The sequence below is a fragment of the Dioscorea cayenensis genome, chromosome 6 (assembly GCF_009730915.1).
Source record: "Dioscorea cayenensis subsp. rotundata cultivar TDr96_F1 chromosome 6, TDr96_F1_v2_PseudoChromosome.rev07_lg8_w22 25.fasta, whole genome shotgun sequence".
In the NCBI taxonomy this organism is placed as follows: Eukaryota; Viridiplantae; Streptophyta; class Magnoliopsida; order Dioscoreales; family Dioscoreaceae; genus Dioscorea; species Dioscorea cayenensis.
Genome location: NC_052476.1, coordinates 7,911,840 through 7,919,339, shown reverse-complemented (window position 1 = coordinate 7,919,339; position 7,500 = coordinate 7,911,840). Strand labels below are relative to the sequence as shown.

Genomic DNA, 7,500 nt, shown 5'->3' with positions numbered 1-7,500 from the left:
GATTCCCCCAGTAACGGGTGAGCGAACCAAGAAGAGCCCAGCTTGAGAATCGGGCAGTGACGCCCACCCGACCTAGTAGTCTCGCAGGCTGCCCTCGCCGACTGATCGGGCCCAAGTCCCCCGGAAAGGGTGCCGAGAGGGTGAGAGCCCCTGTCGTGCTCCGGACCCCGCCAGACCACTCGATTGCTTCCCCGCAAGTGTACGGGATCGCTAAGTAATACCCTCGTGTGAAGACACGAGGATCGTATTCCACGGGGCTAAGGATCTCCTATTACTCCTTCTCGAGCTATTATCTAGCCTAAGATCTCAAGTGATGGGTTTTTCTCTAATAGGTGCAATTAAAACTAAAACAAGATTAAAACAATATTATGAACAAATTAGAGAGAACAAGCAATAAGCAAGCAAGATAATCGATGAAATGCAAAGGCCTATGGATGTGGATCCCCTTGAGGGGTTATCATGCAACATGGATGATGATCTAAAGATGCAAGGGTAAAATGGACCATGAGATTCCAAGAATAGAACAACCCCAATTTCTCGGCGATTGAACCCTAATCCCATACGAACATAGATAGGAATTTCTCCCAAACCCACATTCCTACGATTGCATTAAGTATAAGGATATCTCACTTAGGAATAAACCTACTCTTCTTTCGGATTAAACCTACATGGAGGGCTACCAAACACCCGATTTCTAGCGTGATGATACAAGTATCCCCTTCTAATCCATTCATGACCTAATACATGAAAGCAAGTCACATCTACATGCATCAATCATAAAAAGAGCTACGGATTTCTCCTTAGTGTAGCACTTAGCATGAAAAACAATAGATTAGATCTCAAAATTACCCAAGCATGGAATTAACAAGTTATCATCCAACATACATGATAAAACCCCCAAAGGTTCACCAACACCCGGTGGCCTTGGGGGGTCTAGTGTGTCATCATCCCACAACAAACAATAAAAATCAAGTAAAACACACAAGAAAAAGCATAAATGACACTCCCTAGATGAAATGGTGGAGGAGGAGGTAGAATATATGCCGAATGATGCTTCCCCCACCAAAGGAATGCCGAATGACGCTTCCTCTAGCCGCGGGTCTCCTTCCTTCAAATCGTTGTAGATCTCCCCTTCAATGATGTTGCCTTCTTGCCTTGAGAGCCTTGGACCTTGGGCTTGAATGATCTTCTAGCTTCCTTGCCCTTCTTCTCCTTCCCAAGGTCGCCCAAAACCTCCCAAGTGCTCTCTCAAAGTCGGCCCAGAAAAAGCCTTCCAAAAAGTCCCACTTTTCTGCCCTAAAGTTGGTATTTATACCCCCCGAGGCATACGGGTCGTATGGGGGTCGATGGGGGTCGTATGGCACCCAAAAACCCTAGATTCGCGATCCATACGGGGTGCATACGGCCCCCATACTGGGTAGTATGGAAATCTGGGCAGACACTCCAAAACAATCCACTGCTACAGTGCATACGGCCCCCATACTGGGTAGTATGAAATTCTGCTTTTTCTTTCTTTTTGCCCAAATGATATCTTCTTGTTCTCCATGGCTTCCTTATGCCCTACAAAGCAAATAGAAGACGATTAAGCATAAAACGGGCATCAAACCTCACAAAATACATGCAAAGTGAATACGATAAATATATGAAAACACCTACATTTAGACACTTATCAAATATCCCCACACTTAAGCGTTGCTTGTCCCCAAGCAAACAACTCATGAAAAACAAAGAGACTGAGAAGTGGCTAAATGCATTACCTCTAGCTTAAGCAAATATAAGATTCCAATAGCAATGGACAATGATACATAGATGTTGAGTCAAAGTCAATAAGCATAATAAAAATATCCTGTTTCACCACTTATATGTATGTGCCGTGTAAGTGAATCTTATGTCTCATTTGCCCTGATCTGGTCTAGCCTAAGGACTTCAATCAGTACAGCTCTAGATGCTAATCACTCCACTTACAATGAATACCAAGTCTTAAACTACTAAGTGCTACTTCAATGGCCAAGTAAGATCCTTCTAAATCTATAGCTTGAAACTAAATCCACTTTCATTTCAAAACCTTTGGTAGGTACTCAAAAAGATCACTAGGTTTTATTTTCATTTCATCATTTATTTCTTTTTTTTTTTTTTTCCGAGTCCGACTAACGTAGACTGCATCAACATCATTTTGAAATCTTTCTGGAGGATGCACATGCTCGGTTAGGCACAAGAGCCACCCAACTACTCGATTACAGTCTACATAGACGCATTCATGCTTCAAAGAGCAGGAGGAATACTCGACATAGACTCTTACATTCACCCTAGATCACATCTTTTAGAGTACACTATATGCCATAAAACTAGGATTAGCTCAACAAGACTTAAAAGTTCTTAAGAGTCCACTGAAGGATAGAACTTAGTTTTCTAAGACTAAGTACTCAAAGTAGTGTGTTACGCATACAAGAGAGTTAGAGTAGTCACATTGGCTATTCCCAGGGCATCGACAAAATATTCAGTGCACATGACAATACTAGTCCTAAAACAGGATTCAATAAAGCATAGAAACAAATAACTCACATCAATCATTAGTCCAAGCTAAAAGAATCTTACAAGAATGAACAAAACCATCATAAGTAACACTAGCATGTAACAATGGTCCTAATACATGAAATGCACCCATCCCCACACTTAGTGTTGTACATTGCCCTCAATGTACACTAATCATGAAAAAACATGCATGATGAAGCAATACAAATAATAAAGGAGGGTGAAAACGAACTCCCCGGTTGAACTTGTGCTCGTCGTGAGGTAGGACGTGAGAAAATGTGTGGTGAGCAATACATGTCCCGTCCGACCTCCATTAAAACCAGGAAAGCTCACCAAATTCCCTTAATGCCTCTGCGAGGCAAAAAGGGGACATCATCATTCCACAAAAACTTACAAAGGATAGATGGGGAGTAATCATGCAAAAACTAAAACAAAATCCAAAGGGAACATAAAAACTAGAAAACAAAATCTAAACAATAAAATAAATTGTCCATGCTCATTCTTGTCCTTAGAATTAATTCTCTCATCACAAAATGACATCTTGTTCCATGTGGTCACCCCGTGTGGTGTAAATATCACTCCATGGTTGCTTGCCAATTTCTTCATCCCCAAAATTCCTACAAACCATGAAAACCCAAATCAAGCATAGAGGAATCCAATATGATTCAAAAGATAGTGTAAGAGATGAAGATACAATGAAAAATATGAAGGATAGTGTCCATACGGCCGTATGGGGGCCGTATGGGTACTGTTCATTTCGATAGAACCTCCCCAAAAACATAAAAATCGAAAACTTTTGTACATAAATTCAAGGGAGACTTCATCCATAACAATCACACCATCCAAACCAAGCAAAATGCTAAAGAAATTCCACATAAAAGCTCCAAGAATGCCCAAGAAATGAAAAAGATAAAACTAGGGCATTGAAAAAGCATACCGACGAAATCTTGAGAAAACTAGCGTTAAACTCAAGGAAAACTACGAGATCAACGTCTCAAATGGATGAGGAAAAGATTTAGGAGGAAAAATGAGGAGATTTGGCCAAGAAATGAGTGAGAAAGAAGAGAGAAAATCGGTGGAGAAAGAGAGAAAAGAAGAGAATGGAAGAAGGAGAGAGAGAGGGATTAAATGGGGAGGACCCGACCCCATACGGCCCCCATACGGCCCAGTATGGGGGCCGTATGGGCCAAATGGCCCTCTCGGCCGAGAGGGCATCCCATAACAGACGGCCCCGTATAGGGGCCGTATGGGGGGCCGTCTGTGACGGCACAGAGCCTCTGTGTCGTCTCAGACGGCCACCATACGGCCCAGTAAGGTTGTATACCCATTAAAACCAATAAAAACTTTGAAAACCTGCCACAAATGATGAAAAAAATGATATAGCAAGCTCAAAGACTCCTCCAAAAATGAGTGAATTGAATAAAACGACGATCTAGTGCATGAATTAACACCTAAACATGAGTTTCTCAAGAAGTTGCACAAATATACCACAATTAAAATGATAGAGCATTGTGCCAAGTGTGTGAGCATGAACTTATTCAAAAACAAACAAGTCTAAGAAATACGAGAATTGAAATGAACGAAGAACTAAAATATGAAAAATGCAAACAAAACCACCGAACGCTTGGGTTACCTCCCAAGAAGCGCTTGTTTAACATCACGAGCCTGACGTACCTCATTCCTTACCTCATGGGGGCTCAAAGAGTTTGATGCCACCCCCAGTTTCCTTTGTAGCATTGTTTTGTCCCGGCAAATTCATTGATAACATTGAAAAGACCTCAAATTGTTCATGAGTAGAGAGGGGTGAAAAATTTACCTTTCCTCCATGAGAAGTAGGGTGATGAGGTTTGTTACCTTTCTTCTTTCTCCCATGAATCTCCCTCCACATCTTCTTGACAAATGACTCTTTTTTTTCTTTTTCCTTAGCATTAGTGCAGGGCACCCTCTCTTTTGGTTGCTTCAAATTATGAATTTGAGGGTGTTGGTGAGGCTCTCCTTGTTCTTCATTCTCCAACTCTCCCAAGTATTCATCCAAGGGATTTATAGAGAGCACCTCCTGCACACAATTAGAAATCAATCTATCAGTTTCATCAACAAAGTAAAGTGTGCCATCATGATCTAAAGAATGTTTCATGGCGACCGGCAAAGCGTACACCACCTCCTCATCTCCGACTCTTAATGTTAACTTTCCTCCTTTTAAGTCAATCAAGGCACCTGAGGTGCTGAGGAATGGCCGGCCAAGAATCAGTGGTATCTCCACGTCTTCATCTAAGTCCATGATGACGAAATCCACGGGAAAAACAAATTTGTCCACTCGGACAATTACATCTTCAACAATCCCACGAGGCTTTCTTGTTGATCGATCCGCCAATTGTAAGGTCATCCTCGTGGCCTCAACTCATGCAAACCAAGTTTCAAATACATGGTGTATGGCATGACATTTATGCTAGCCCCCGAATCCGCTATAGCATTTTCTCGGATTCCACCTTCAAGCAAGCACGGGATAATGAAGCTTCCCGGATCTTTCAACTTTTGTGGGAGCTTCTTTTCGAGAATGGCCGAGCAATTCCCTGTAAGTGCAACTGTGCCCTCTTCCTCCAACTTTCTCTTGTTCGTGAGGAGCTCTTTTAAAAACTTGGCATATTTTGGCATTTGAGTCAACGCTTCAACTATCGGGATGTTCAAATGGAGTTGTTTGAAGATGCTCATGAATTTTCTGAAGTGAACATCCTCCTTCTCATGCTTCAATCTGGTTGGATAAGGGATTGGAGGCTTATACTCGGATGATTTTGTTGGTCCTTGTTGTTGGAAATTGTCATTTCTTCCCTGATTTTTGTCTTCACTATTTTCTTCAACTAGCTTGGGGTCTTCCCCGGAGGCTACCCCACTTTTCTTGACACTTGGGTCAACTTCGACCCTTGTCTCCACTTGCTTCCCACTTCTAAGAGCAATGGCCTTTAAGTGCTCCCTTGGATTTTCTTCCGTGTTACTCGGAAGACACCCTAGGGGACGTTCAGAATTTGCCTTCGTGAGTTCCCCTACTCGATACTCAAGTGACTTCACCGAAACTTGGAGGTTTCTCAAAATAGAACCTATCTCACTAAACTGTTCGGCGTGCTGAGTGAGTTGAGCATTCACCTTGCCAAATTGTGCATCCATGCTACTAGTTAGATTATTGAACCTGTCATTTGTACTGAGCATGAACTTGGCAAGGACCTCTTCAGTAGAAAACTTCCTCTCAAAGGCCGGTTGTTGAAGTTGAGATCCTTGAGATAGTGCACCTCCTTGTTGTTGTTGGCCTTGGTTCCATGAAAAATTTGGGTGGTTCTTCCACCCCGGATTGTATGTTGAGCTATACGGGTTCCCTTGATTTCGTTGCCCCCCAATGTAGTCAACATTCTCAATGCAAGCAACAGAGGAGCTGGCAATTGGACATTGGGCTGCATCATGCCCACCACCACAAGTATTACAATTCATCACTGATTCTGACCTCGAACTACTGCCCATAAGAAGATCAAGCTTTCGAGTCAACACATCAACCTTCGCGGCCAAGGCATCATTGCTACTAACTTCATAAAGCCCAGCAGTCTTTTGTGTAGATCCTCTTGAGGCCCAATGTGATTCATTGCTTGCCATAGACTCAAGTAATTGCTCGGCCTCATCGGGATACTTGTTGCTAAGGGACCCACCCGCTGCGGCATCGATGAGTTGGCGAGTAGCATAATTCAGCCCATTGTAAATGATTTGTACTCGCATCCATGAGGCAAAACCATGATGGGGGCACCTTCTAAGGAGATCCTTGAATCTTTCATAAGCTTCAAACAATGTCTCGGACTCCCCTTGTTTAAAGGCTGAAATTTCTTGCCTCAACTTCGCCGCTTTGCTTGGCGGAAAGTATCTCCCAAGGAATTTCTCAACCATATCCTTCCATGTTTTAATAGATCCCAGAGATAATGATGTAAGCCAACGATATGCCCTATCTCTCAAACTGAAGGGAAATAGCCTCAAACGGATAGCATCATCGGACACCCCATTAATCTTGAATGTAGAGCAAATTTGGAGGAACCGGGAAAGGTGGTCATGTGCATCTTCATTCGCGAGACCATTGAATTGAACCGAGTTCTGGACCATGCCGATTGTACTAGCTTTAATTTCAAAATTATTGGATGCCACGGATGGTGCTTGAACACTAAACTCATCACCCGTGAATTGGGGTCTTTCATATTCGGATATAGTGCGACGCTCTTCGGCCATGATTGAAGACTCTCTATCCTCAATTTCAATGTTTTGTGTACCCGAACCTTCACCAACTTCTCTCAATCTCCGATGCAAAGTTCTTTCAATTTCACTATCCGGTGTAATCAATGTCGATGGATTTGAGCGTGTCATGCACAGTACCTTGTAAAACCAAGAAAGATGATAGAAAGTTAAGATCGAAGGAAAAGAAAAATAACGATAAAAAAATGAGTAAAGAATGAAATGGCTAGAGTAATAATCTAAAAGTTTCCTAGAATTCCTTAAGGTCCCCGGCAACGGCGCCAAAAACTTGATTGCTTCCCCGCAAGTGTACGGGATCGCCAAGTAATACCTCGTGTGAAGACACGAGGATCGTATTCCACGGGGCTAAGGATCTCCTATTACTCCTTCTCGAGCTATTATCTAGCCTAAGATCTCAAGTGATGGGTTTTACTCTAATAGGTGCAATTAAAACTAAAACAAGATTAAAACAATATTATGAACAAATTAGAGAGAACAAGCAATAAGCAAGCAAGATAATCGATGAAATGCAAAGGCCTATGGATGTGGATCCCCTTGAGGGGTTATCATGCAACATGGATGATGATCTAAAGATGCAAGGGTAAAATGGACCATGAGATTCCAAGAATAGAACAACCCCAATTTCTCGGCGATTGAACCCTAATCCCATACGAACATAGATAGGAATTTCTCCCAAACCCACATTCCTAC

At 42.4% G+C, this 7,500-nt stretch overlaps 1 non-coding gene across 1 annotated transcript; it reads left to right on the top strand.

Moving 5' to 3' along the window:
* Positions 1–6,298: 6,298 nt before the first annotated feature.
* LOC120264121 lies at positions 6,299–6,405 on the top strand. Its single transcript, XR_005537297.1, has one exon. It is a non-coding gene; the product is annotated as a small nucleolar RNA R71 (small nucleolar RNA).
* Positions 6,406–7,500: the final 1,095 nt, after the last annotated feature.